Source organism: Callospermophilus lateralis, chromosome 15, assembly GCF_048772815.1.
Source record: "Callospermophilus lateralis isolate mCalLat2 chromosome 15, mCalLat2.hap1, whole genome shotgun sequence".
NCBI lineage: Eukaryota > Metazoa > Chordata > Mammalia > Rodentia > Sciuridae > Callospermophilus > Callospermophilus lateralis.
This window is the reverse complement of record NC_135319.1, coordinates 79179613-79192805: the sequence shown is the minus strand read 5'-3', so window position 1 is coordinate 79192805 and position 13193 is coordinate 79179613. Positions and strand designations below refer to the sequence as shown.

The window sequence follows — 13193 nt, the reverse complement described above, 5'->3', positions numbered from 1 at the left end:
GCAGGAGTTAACCTAAAAAAAAGAAAGAAAGAAAAAAAAACCCTCACATGTTCTCCACCAGCACTTGAAGCACATATTAAGGTAAATAGATTTTTGGCCTTGATACACATCACTTTTAAAGTCAAGTGGTTGTTTAGAGATTTTAATAGCATGCCCCTCCTTAATTCCTTTAGAAAATACCGAGTTCTGTTGTAAATACAGGTTTTCAAGAGAGATCCCTCAGGTAGATAAGGAAATGCAGGTGAATGGCAAGGTTGGTACCTTGGCTAGTAATCCCCAGGATCCAGTGTAGAGAGTGCAGATCAGGTGTTTAATCCGAAACGACACCTGCTCTTAGTCAAAGTCTCACAAGAGGAACCTTGTTCCTCAGAAGTTAGCCAGTAATGGATTATTGGACTATCTTGTTCAGACTTTTTTCCAGGCAAAAATGAGAACATTACAGAGGTCTGAGGGAAACAGTGAACTATTGTCCTTGCAGGGTACAGAGAGCTCCTTGCTGTAAGGTGCTTTCTAAATTGACTGTCAGCAGGATTTGCCCCCCACTGCCCTGCCCCATGCAGTTTTATCATGAGACAAGAAAAAAAAAATCACCTATGTTCCTTGTGTTGGTGGATGAATTTTAGGTTCCCTCTTCTTATCCCATATCACCCTCATGGAGGTACTTACATGATACGTGTTTATATCACATGAGTTCTAATGACCTCAGTCAGAAAAGGAATTTCATAGCAACAAGGGCCATGTGCACACAAGGCTGAAGAAACTGAGTTAAATGAAGCCACCTGGTTTGCTGAAAGCCACAGGTGTCCCCTTGTTGCCTTCTCTCATGGCGCTCTGCGAAGCAGAGGCTGTGCGTCCCGTTCCCGGGACAGGGCAGTCACAACAACTTCTGTTCTCTGAAAACCACACTCTGAAGGTGGAGAGAATAATCCCTGTAAGCCCCTCCATGTGATTTTAGGGTCTGAAAAGACCTAGAGATCATCTGGTCTGATCCCTTTATTTTATGGGAAAGGAAACCCAGGTTTGAAGGGATCTGTATGGGTTTTGTTTTCTTTTTTCGTTATTGCCCACAGTTGTGTGTGTCAGGAACTGTGGGCATAATGGGAGGGTCCTATAACCCTCCAACAGGCTAAATGAGGTGCTGAATGAAGATCGGGAAATACTCTGTGGCAGAACTGTCCATCATATACTAATTAATACTTAAATAAAAACATTTGCTGGGCTGAGCATTTTGCTACTTCCTCAGGAGCTTCGGGAGAAAGGGGACATATCACTGGGGAGAAAAAGCATGAACTCTAAGAAATGGTCCCCACGTTCAAGGGACCTCACGGTCTACAGTGAGCTGCTGAAATGTGCTGAGTCAAGGAAAAGACTTACTGCAAAGATAGAGAATTTTGAACCAAACAAGAGTGTGCATTTAATGGTCCAGTTATGTTGCGCTGGAGGAGTTGGGGAGGAAAGGGCAGGACAGCAGGCTCCACAGAGGAATAAGCCTCGTGTCACTGTAATGGACTGTTCAAGCCATCGCCATCAGTTATTTGTGGACCCAGTGGTTGTAGCAGAGGGTGGATGCCATGTTTTTTGATTTGACTTGTCGCTCATTGGATACCAAATGGTGGGGATGTTTATGCTCACTGTGAGGACACTTGTAGAAATGCCCCCTTCATCACCTGGATCTTTTCCTTTTTCTTCCAGTGGCCCACCCGCAGGACCCTCACCACCCATCAGAGAAGCCTGTCATTCACTGCCATAAATGTGGGGAGCCATGCAAGGGCGAAGTGCTCCGGGTCCAGACCAGACATTTCCACATCAAATGTTTTACCTGCAAAGGTACAGTGTCTCCAGCATCCTGGCTCAGTGGCACGTCACCACCAGTGCCCATCCCCTTAGTGTCATCCCAGGCCCCTGGAGGATACGTCAGTGCCCTCAGAAGTCCTGGAACCACTTGCCTCTAGTTTAGGATTCAGTTAGGCCTGAAGGGGAAACCAGGTGTTCCCAAGACCGATGGTTCATGGCCTTTTGGGGACACACTGAGGTCCCTAATCCCGGGAGAGGGACTAGCTCTGGGAAGAGCAATGAAAACCAGTTTTGTACTTCTGTTTCTTTTTCTCTAGAAAGAGGAACTCCTACTGCAAAGTCGCCTCATCCCATATCCATGAGTGGTAGGAGGCCTGGAACTCTGTACAATTGGTGTGCTAGGTCATTAGCTTCCGTGTGTGTGTGTGTGTGTGTGTGTGTGTATAGAAGCAAGAATTAATCAGGAACATTTGGGAGCTCTCCAAGCAGAGAATTATCTGTCACCCATAAAAGTTCCCAATTTGAGGTTGATTTCCATTAACTAACCAGCCCCGCTCCTGGGGTTCACAAAGTTGGCATCGTGGTGCAAAGTATTCCTGGCCTGTCATTGCAGAACCAGGGCTTGACTGACTGGGAAGAAGAGGAGGAAGAGAGTGGTTGGTGTGTTGATTTGAGAAGCAGGTTACTTGAGCTGAGGGTGTGTCTGGGTAGTTCAGGATGCAGATGCAGGATGTAGGGAGAGATAGAAGGGAGGGGCAGACTCTGAGATTGTTTGTAGCTTTTCTCTGTACCCTGCATGTGGTCACCACCTCCTTCCTGGGAATGGGCTTCATTTTGAGTGTCTTAGGTTATAGAGACTCGGTAATGCCATCTTAAGCCATGGCCGTGGCGGCCTTAAGCCAGTGACCTTCAAATATCTGAAAAAAGGGGGAGGGCGCTTTTCTGAAGGCTACCACTGTTTCTTTCACTAATTAACTGTACACTTTTCAGGAGAGAGCACTAGCATGTGAGGCTGGGGTGAGAAGAGGTCGGGGTAGGAGCTGAGCCCCCCCAGTGCTTAGTTCAAAATCATAGTTAATGATTGTATCTTGTACATATTTCCCTAAAGACCAGGTGATAGCTATTCTTGCCACGGAGGGGCAGGGTAATATGTGATCTGAGGGAATTTGTTCCACGTAGTAATCATCTTACTGTGTGTGTATCTTATAATATGCTGTACACCTTAAATATATACAAATTCATTTTTTACAAAAAAGCTTTCAGGGCTGGGATGAAGCTCTGTGGCCAAAGTGTCTGCCTTGCATTTGCAAAGCCCTGGGTTCAACCCCCAGTTCCAAAAAAAAGAAAAGATTTTAAAAAATGCTTTCACACACATTATATAGAGATTAGTTAATCCTCTCTGAAACCTCTCTGAGTAAATTTAATAAACCCTAGTTTTTCAGACAACCTAGGGTGGTCATCAGGAAACATCAGGGCCACACCCAGGATGCCAAGGGTACCATCATGTGGCATGAGTCCTGCCATTGCCAGTAAGCAGCTCTGTGGTCTCAAGCAAGTTATTCATCTCTGTGACTCAGTGTCCTTACTATAAAATAGAGAAGAGACTGTATGTCATTTAAATTACCCCAGGTCAGAGTTACAGATTCCAAATTCAGAATACCATCTAGGTATATAGAACCAAGAGGTACTGAAGCCACTTGAATAGCTTGTCAGAGAAAAGACTGTCTTCTGGTTGCAACCAGTTCAGATAACAGAGTTGGCTCTATACACACACACACACACACACACACACACACACACACACATATTCTGCTCATAAATTTCCTAAAACATAGCTCGAGGGGTAAATTTGGTACTAAATAAATACATCTTATAAATGAATGCAGCCCTGTGTGTGTTTGCTGTTTCTACTGTGAATGATCTGAGCAGTCCCTATTCAGCACATTAAGGTGTTAGAATACACATCCACCAACCCCTGTAGGGTTGGGGTTTTTGTTGTTGTTTGTTTGTTTTTGTTTTTGTTTTTTTGCATTTTTCTCTTCTAGTTTAAGTTACCACTAACTTATTTATGTTGCGAAGTCATACCATATACTTTGTTTCATGTTATAAATGTATTCCTGAAAAGTTAAATTTTTACTTAGATTAAATCCTATTTTAAGAGTGCTTGCTGTTTGTAGGAATTATTTTTCAATTTAACAAAATGTTGCTAAAATAAATGGGTCATTTATTTTTACATATTTTTCTCACATTTAATCTGTCAATGTCACTGTCTAACATCCTAACTTTCGAGGGTCACCCTCTTTTCTTTTTAATGTTTTTATTAATTTGCTTTCTTCCTTGATGTCCCCAAAAAATAAAAAGTCATTTAAGCTCCCTAGACCATAGACTGTAGGGACCCCATGACTTTCTCCGGGATTCTAGAGGAATATGATGCAAAGCCATGTGTCTAATTGCAAGTATTCTAATAACTACATTAAAAAAGGCAAGAAGGGACAGGGTACTATTAATTTTTATAATATATATTATTTAACCTCTGTATCCAAAATATTATCATTTCAACATATAATTAGTATAAAATTATTGAGATATTTGACTTTTTTCATACTAGTTTAACCCTCTCAGTTTGGACAAGTCCCATTTTCAGTGCTTAATAGGCACGTGGTTAATGGCCACCATGTTGGACAGGGCCTTGAGATTTGCATTCTTATCATCTCCTCTCACTCCAAATTCTTGCTAGTACCAAATTCCTGATCTTCCCCTGTGAGTATTTAAGCCTCTCTCATTGCTGGACATCGTTCCTCTTCCCATTTTCCAAAGTCCCACTAACACTAGCAGCTTTAGACTGAACTTCACTCATTACTGAGTGTCTGAGGATCTGGAGGGAGGATACAGCTGGGAAGAGCAGAAGACACAACAAGTGCTCTGATATCTCCCACTCTCTCCAGTACAAGAAATTTCTCATTGGCCGGGGCCTGCCCCCCTCACCTCCTCCCTTCGTTTTGTTTTAATTTTCTTTAAATTAAAAGACTTTCATTTTTAGAGCAATTTTAGACAGAAATTTTTTACAGAAAAATTGAGCAGAAAGTTGAGGTCAGGGTCCTTGTCCACACTGGTTCAGAACATCATCTGTGGCTGTCTGGGTAGGGCTTTCTCTCTGTCCAGAGCCCTTCCTCCTGCATCCCAATCAGATCATGACTCTAGGTGTCCCCCTAGCCCACATGATCTTAGTGCAGTGGAGTCCTAAAACAACTGTTTCATTTTCTTTCTGTTATGTCTTAAGTAGAGTCGTGATATTCAGAGAGTTAAGTGAACTAATGTCCTGGGACAGAGGACTTTGGATGGGGAGCATGCACCAAAAGAAGCTTGGGCTTCTGGTCAACAGCTGGCTGACCAAGAGGCATGTTCAAGTGCTGACTGAATTCTCCCTGGAATTCTGACCCCTCCTTCCTACCCAACTGTCCTTTGCATAGTACCATGTTAATAAAGCCTTATTTCTAAAGCATTTCTAAAGAGGTGGTTTTCTGTAGTTAAAAAGGAAGTCTTCAAATGCAAACATTGTAGCAATTAAAAGCAAGGATAAGTGATTTTTGCTAAAAACGGGTCTTGAAAGAAGGACACTGGGCATCTTATATGAGAGCTAAAAAAGCAAGAAAATCAGAAATGGTTGCTGTGAAGAAGATAGAGATTACTGCACATGCTTAAATCAATTTTTAGTCTCTGTGAATTCACAGAATTGACTGTAACAGGAGCAAGGTTGGTGAGCGGTAATTTTGCTAGTTAACCCATCCCTTTTCCTGAGAAGTCTGACACTTTGGGATCTGTGGTCCAGGCGTTATTCATTCATTTACTAAATGTCAATTGAACATAGACTTCATGCAGGATATTATGTTAAAGGTATAGAATAGAAAGAGATAGCACATCATATCATATTCAGAGGACTCGGGGACCATTTGGAGAGAGATCAATAAGCAACATTGATTATACTAAGTGATGAGATAGGCATACAGGATGCAGACCGAGGCCAGGAGAACCATGGGGAAGATGTTCTGGTAATCCAGGTGGGAATAATTGTAAGGTAGCAGCAGGTATGACAGAGATGAAGGAAAAGACTCAGGCGGCACTTCAGATTACAGTTGACAGGATTTGGTGACTCCTGAATGGGAAGAGTGAAGCTTCCAGGTTTCCCGTGGACTGCTTGGGTAGATGGAGTTGTACCAGCAAGAAACACAGGAGTCCTTTGGTGGGGCAGTGCAGGGGAGAGAGATAACGAGAATATTAAGGGGAAGTTGAGTCCACATGGTACATCCAGAGTGCAGAGGGCTAGCACTTGAGAGGAACTGGTCTATGCTGGGAGGAAGGATTTGGAAGACTAGCATCTGGATGGTGGCAGTAGCAACATGGTCACGTGTGAGATTTCCCAGGGATGGCACAAAAGGCAGGAACTGAAGGTTAAAGCATGTCAGCGTCTGAAGGAAGTAGAACCTAATTCCCACTCGTCCCCTTGGAAAATGTACCCATCTGATAATGAGATGAAGAAGGTCGTGTAATTGATGGATCCTGTAATTAAATGCCAAGGAGATCCCCAAAGCTCCTGCTGTTGTTATGATAACCCAGTGGGAGCGGAGTGTGATTCCAGGGCTCTGAGTGGAACTGTTCTGTCTTTCATGCTCATAGCTTTGCCTTCCATCCTTGCCCATCAGCAGCAACCACTCCACAGATTTAAAGGAGGTGTGTTCATGCTGTGCATTCTGTGACATGGCTCTGGTGACATGATTATTCTTAATGCATCCCCTTTTCTGCATCACATTTGTATTCCGGCTCTGAGAGAAGATGAAACATAAAAACAAATTTGAGCTACTTGTGTCCATTGGGATGTGGCTATGTTGGTATTTGTGCAGGTTTCTTCTCTGGGTAGAATAGCTTCTAACAGGGAAAATGTCTGTTTCTTCAAAGTATCTCTTTATATGTGAGTTACATTCATATTGTTCATTTTATTCTTCCTTATTTTGATATATTATTCATTATTTTGTTGCTCTTGAGCATTTTTCAGGGTGATGCCCTAGATCCATTGCATCTTCCTGCCCCAAAGTTTCTAGAGCATTTAGAAAATGCCAAGGACCAGGAGGTTGCCTAGAGAACCAAGAAAACCTGTTTAGCCAAACTTTCTGTTTTCAGTGAGGCTTTTCTGGACTATTTTATACAAAATTTCAACTATTCCCAATATCTTTTTTTCCCCTTAACACCTATAATTGTTTAGCATATCTTCTTATTCATTTTTCTTCGCTCCCTACTAGAAAGTAAGCCCCTTGAAGGCAGAGCTATTTTTTCTTCCCTTTTTTGTTCAGTACTCTATACCCAGGGCCTGGCACACAGCCTGACCGGATGGGTGCTTGGTAAGTCAAGGAATGGCTGGATGAGCAGAAACAATGTATTTCTTTGGAGCTTGAATATTAGTATATGTTTCTGATGGCATCGCTGGTCAACCAGCCTTACCAAGTGCCTCCTATGATGTATACTCTCGAATGGTTACTAGATGGTGAGTTTATCTGGAAAGAGAGAGTTCAAGTAAAGGTATCCGAGCCACCTGTACCTGGCAGAGGCAGCAGGTGACAGAGCTTGTGCTGAAGGCCACTCTCAAGCCATTCTTCTTACTGCTTAGTTTTCACTCTGCTTTAAACCCTTGGCTTTTTTATTTCAGTTAGTCTTCATAAGTGTGGAAGCAGGGGATTGTTTCCCGTGCTTTCCAGAAGCAGCATTCCAGTCTCTCTCCTCTTCTACAGCCCTAATTTCATGAACCTGAAGTTCTTTACAACAAAGAGAGAACAGCTTTTAAGCCCAGAGAGATGGGATCGAGGTCCAAATTTAGTTATGCTGGTTAGTATTTATTTCAACAGATGCTTTATGTACAGGGAAGTGATGCTGATTTTTTGATAGTGATATACATTTGTCTTTGAAAATAATCATATTCAATAAAAATAGGCTGACTAGTAAAAATATAAGGAAATAGAATTAGCAGAGGGAAATTATGGCAGGCAATGGGGAAGCTGGTACAGGAGGGAAACTGGGCAAGTTGGAAAGCTCTGGTCTGAAGGGTGTGCTTGGATTTGCATCTGCAGGAAGAGGCAGTCTCCTGTGGTCTTGCTGTATTAAAACCATGACAGCTACCGAAGAGTAGAACAACTGCACTTTTGAAAATGTCATCAAACATTTCAACTGAGATTGTTCTGCCATGATTAGATTGAATTAGTGGAGTTTTGGGTGTAGTTTGGAAAGTATCGTGGAAGAATTGATTCTAGAGAAATTTTTTTTTTCTTTTTAATCCAAGAAGAGTTTTTGTGTACAGAGAGGTAGTATAGACTGAGTAGTAAAGGGCAAAATAGGATTTCTTGATAAGATCATGACCTTAAAATCTTTTTGTCTACATTAAACCCAGGCAGGACTTGGGAGAAGAATTTAAGTTATCTAGCTATCAATTTATTTCAGTACTGGGGATTAACTTAGGGCCTTGTGCAGGCTTAGAAAGCACTCTACCACTGAGCTACATCCAGCCCTGGGGCTGTCTCTAAGTGTCCTTCTGTAAGGCAAACATTCTTCTCCTTAGCCTTTCCCCCAGAGTCCTGCAATCAATCATGAAAACCAGAAAAGAGTATTTAAAATGAACCTGAGAACCAGTGGCAGCCTTTAAAACTCTTAATTTCTCTGTATTCATATTGCAAGTAGCAGACCCTTCAGTGAAAAGTGGGGGACCCCTGTAGTTGGGATGTATCAGGAGATGCCATGGGTTCGGGTTGGAAGCTCCCAGGGGAGGAGTTAAACTGGCAAAGCCCTTACAGCAGCATTTCTAAAATGTGGTCCAGGAAGCACCTACCCCAGAGTAAACCAGATGCTGGTTAATAATCCAGTTTTCTGGTTTTATCCCCAGACTTAGCATCTCTAGTTGCAGCTATAGCATTTCCAACCAGCTCCTTAACTAAATATCTGACAACCGAATTTGAGAATCACTATTTTGTTGGGCACGGAGCAGAAAATTTTTATCTAAACAGGTGGTGGGGTGGTGGAGAGAAAAGTAGACTTTGTATGAAAAGAACAAAAGAAAGGGCATTTCAGCTGCCTGATAGGTTCCATCCTGGCCCTTGGGGCCTTGGAAATTCCCTAGAATTGGGCTTCTATTCAGAACAGCCTCATTAAATATAGAATTTAGGTATGAGACACTCAGCTAAGGGGAAAACATACTGACTAGTAGCATGGAGACAGGAAACATCATGGCTGCCAGGTGTGCCCCGTGAATGCTGAATAGGGCAAAAGAAGCAAGAGCACAAATTCCCTATTCGACAGTTGTTCTGGAAAAACCTGCTCCTGGCATACGAGGTCTGGGCCTGAGGGGTTGTAAGACCAAAGAGAAAGAGACAGACCTAGGATTGCACAGAGGGTAACTTATTGGGGGACTTCCAGACAAAAGGTTGGTCCTAGGTGACAGCAAAACCAGTTGGATCCCTGCAGTTTGGGTCAGCAAGAGGGGCGTATGTGTGAGTTAGCACAAAAGTGACTTCATCCAAGCCAGAATATACCTGCTTTATCTTAAGCTAATATCTGAGTCAAGCACTGCTGGCTCCGGGTTCAGTCCTGAAGCTTCACACACCACGATGATGGTCTCGCCTATTTGTAGTTTGCTGGGAAAGTATGCAGGAGAAACTGACGAGGTTTACCCTGGGGCAGTCATGGCGGGTACAGTTCAGGATGGCTGCAGACATGCCAAGCTGAATCCATTCAACAATTCATCTCTGCATTTATAAGCTCAAGGCTGAAACCTGAAATCCAATGATCATCGGTGATGAAAAGCTTGGCTAATCTAGGGGCATTGTGTGCATTCTGAGCTTAAACAGCATTTGTTTGTTGAAAGAAAAATGTTCGAGTGCTCAGGCACTCCAAAATAAGTTCTATATACTTAAGTTATACGTATAAATTAGATATTATCTCTGCCTTCTGGGGCTGTCAGTGATTCAGCTGACCATATAAATATGACTTACCAACTGTGGTGGGTGGAATAAAGGGACAATAAAAAGAGCAGCGTGAGCATGCAGCAGGAGGGTCTTTGTGTGTTTGTGGTGGGGAAGGGGCAGCAGTTAGGAAAGGCTCTCCCACGCACCTCTCCGAGAGAGTTTGAGCTGACATAAAGGATGCAGATGTAACCACCCAATTCCTCTTTGTAACAGAAGTCAATTAAATGAACTTCATTACTGCAAAGAGCAGATTCACTTTCTTTCTAAGAGTCACTTAAGTTTTGCATTAGAACCACCCGGGAATATTAACTCTTAATAGCCTTCAGATCCTGGCCCTGTGAAATGTTCACCGAGCATCTGTCACCTATCCCTTTACTCAGCTGGTATGGAGAGTTGACAGGTAGGTGTGACACCATACTGCCCCTGAAGGACTGGGGATCTGGCAGAAAGCAAGGGGTCTACAAGTAAGATGAGGACGAGTCGCCAGCACAGCAAGTCAGATACCACCTAGAGCTCCGGGGCTGAGGGTGTAGCCGAGGAGAGGACAAGATGTGAACATAAAGCATGGACGTTCCAGAACATTGAACTTCCCAGGACTAGAGAGGGGGAGCGTGCTCTGTGTGGGCAGGGTTCAAGGCAATGAGTGACAAGGACAGAGGTAGGACAGAGTGGATACCAATCTTGGAGTGCACACATTTCTACTAGAAACTAATGGAACCCTGAGTTCCTGTTGTCATTTAAGAGCTGGCTCTTTAAATATTACTTACAGTAACTTTCTTTTCAATCGTGGAAGTAGTTTCCTATGCTATTTATAGCCACATCAATTTAAAGAGACGTCTGAACACTGGATGTCTGTGGGGAAAAAAATTAGGATTAGACCACATGAGCTTTTGTCTTGGAGTACCACTGGCAGAGACCCTCACATAGAATCATGTTTTAATCGTCTGTTAACGCTTATCAGTGTGAGTCTTAACTATGTTTTAGAGGGTGTTAAAATGAGAGGGTGTTTTGAAGTCCTTTCCTCTGATTATTTGTAGTGTTCAGGACATATTCTGTATTTTGTAAGTGTCTACCAGGTCAACATCATCCCATGTAGGACATGAGCCCTTACAAAATACAGGATTTTTATGGAGCAAAATGGATGAAAATTGGAAGATTTTTTTTCCTGTGAATTTGAGTTTTCTGTGTTTACTTTTTAAGTAAAATTGTATTACCTGCTGGACGTTGTGGTGCAAACCATAACCCCCAAAGACTCTGGAGGCTGAGGCAGGAAGATTGCAAGTTCAAGATCGCAAGTTGTACATGACAGTAGAATAGATTCTGACCCACTGAACACCAGTGGAGCACAACTTCTCCTTCCTCTAGCCGAACGTGATGCAGTCACACTGGTTGTGCAATCATACGTGTATATAGGGTAATAATGTCCGTCTCACTCCCTTGTCCTTCCCACCCCCACATTCCTCTCCTTACTCCCCTCTGCCAATCTAAATTTCCTCCATTCTTCCCTACCCCCACCCCACTCCAGCTGTTGTGGATCAACATCCGCTTATCAGAGAAAACATTCAACGTTTGGTTTTTGGGAATTGGCTTACTTTGCTTAGCATGATTCTCCAACACCGTCCATTTACTTGCAAATGCCATAATTTCATTCTTCTTTAAAGCTGAGTAATATTCCATTGTGTATATAAATGGATATTTTCTTTATCCATTTACTGTTATAGTTTAGCTACCTGGAATTGAGTTGCTATAAATATTGCTGTGGCTACGTCACTATAGTATGCTGATTTTAAGTCCTTTGGGTATAAACCCAAGAAGTGGGATAGCTGGGTCAAATGGTGGTTCCATTTCTAATTTTTCTGCAAAATCTCCATACTGCTTTCCAGAGTGATTGTACTAATTTCAGTCCTACCAGCAATGTATGAGTGTACTTTTTTCGCCACATCATCGCCAACACTTATCGTTGGTTATATTCTTGATAATTGCCATTCTTACTCGAGTGAGATGAAATCTTAGAATAGTTTTAATTTGCATTTCCCTAATTGCTAGAGATGTTGAACATTTTTTATATATTTTTTGATAAATTGTATTTCTTCTGTGAAGTGTCTGTTCAGTTCCTTAGCCCATTTATTGATTGGATAGTTTGGTTGGTGTTAAGTTTTTTTTTTTTTTTTTTTTAGAGAGGGAGAGAGAAAGAGAGAATTTTTTTTAATATTTATTTTTTAGTTCTCGGCGGACACAATATCTTTGTTTGTACGTGGTGCTGAGGATCGAACCCGGGCCACATGCATGCCAGGCGAGCACGCTACCGCTTGAGCCACATCCCCAGCCCACAGTGTTAAGTTTTTTGAGTTCTTTATATATCCTGGAGATTCTAACTCTTTAATTAATTTTAATTTAATTTGACCACTTTGGGAAGTGGTTAAACCCAATGAGTTTGACTTTCTTTCCATTGCAATATAACCCATGATTTGACCTAGACATACAGGTCCGGAAAGTGACATCACCACATTGTTCAGAAGAGTCTAAAGGACTAAAGATTTTAAGTAAATGGAGTGACTACCTTGGAATTTGGGTGTTTTCAGGAACAAAGATGGGATTATAGGCTCAGAGTCATGTCCAGGTGCCCTTTATGCTCTGCCAGGGTAGCTTAGCACCAGCCACACACTCCAGACACTGGCCTGGTTTAAAGCAGTATGAAAAATGAGGATGGATGATCATTTCCATTTCTCTAAGTATTGTGGAACATAGCATGAGAAGTGGTTTGCCTTCAGTGAGCTTGCAGGCGAGGAGAGGAGGCGGTCACATTGGCAGTATATAGAGGACCACAGGAGATCATATTAACAGACAAATGTCAATTGTTCTGTGTCCCAAGAGTGGGGAGTGTGTGGGGACTAGAGGAGGTCCCCAGCTACATCAAGGGTCCCAACCTGAATGGGGCTGGGAGGCTGGGTGGGGTGGACATGGGCAGGGGCTGGGGGAAGTGTAGCAGGATGGTTGGGAGGACCAATTTGGAATAAAATGCTGGTGTTTGGGGAGGTTCAGAGGAACACTGGCAGAGCAAAGCAGAAGAACTACTGGGTAGTTACTCATTAGGAGGTCTGAGAGACCCCAAGCAAACTGTGTCCTGTGGTACAGGTAAAAATGTGGATATGTCTGTGTCTTTTGTCTGTTTTCTAACACATTTCTAAGTATCTCTGAGACTTTCTCCTTGGTTCATGGGAGTTCATAAAATGCAGCTCCTTTAATACTTGTTTTTGTGTTATGAGTCAAACCTTAGGAAGCAATATAAATAAATACATAAAAGGTGCATTGTATAAATGGTATTATTCTAGGTGATATCTTCATTTCTTGAGCTATTTGTAATTAACATTGTTTGCACATGAAATTCCACAACAGGTG

At 42.5% G+C, this 13193-nt stretch overlaps 1 protein-coding gene across 4 annotated transcripts in view; it reads left to right on the top strand.

Moving 5' to 3' along the window:
• The first annotated feature begins 1692 nt into the window (after positions 1-1692).
• Ablim1 (actin binding LIM protein 1) overlaps positions 1693-13193 on the top strand; it is a 137056-nt gene continuing 125555 nt past the window's right edge. For all 4 annotated transcript variants that reach the window (XM_076834289.1, XM_076834287.1, XM_076834285.1 and 1 more), the window contains exon 1: positions 1693-1827. The gene's annotated coding sequence lies outside the window, so the exon portion shown is untranslated. The remainder of the gene's footprint in view (positions 1828-13193) is intronic.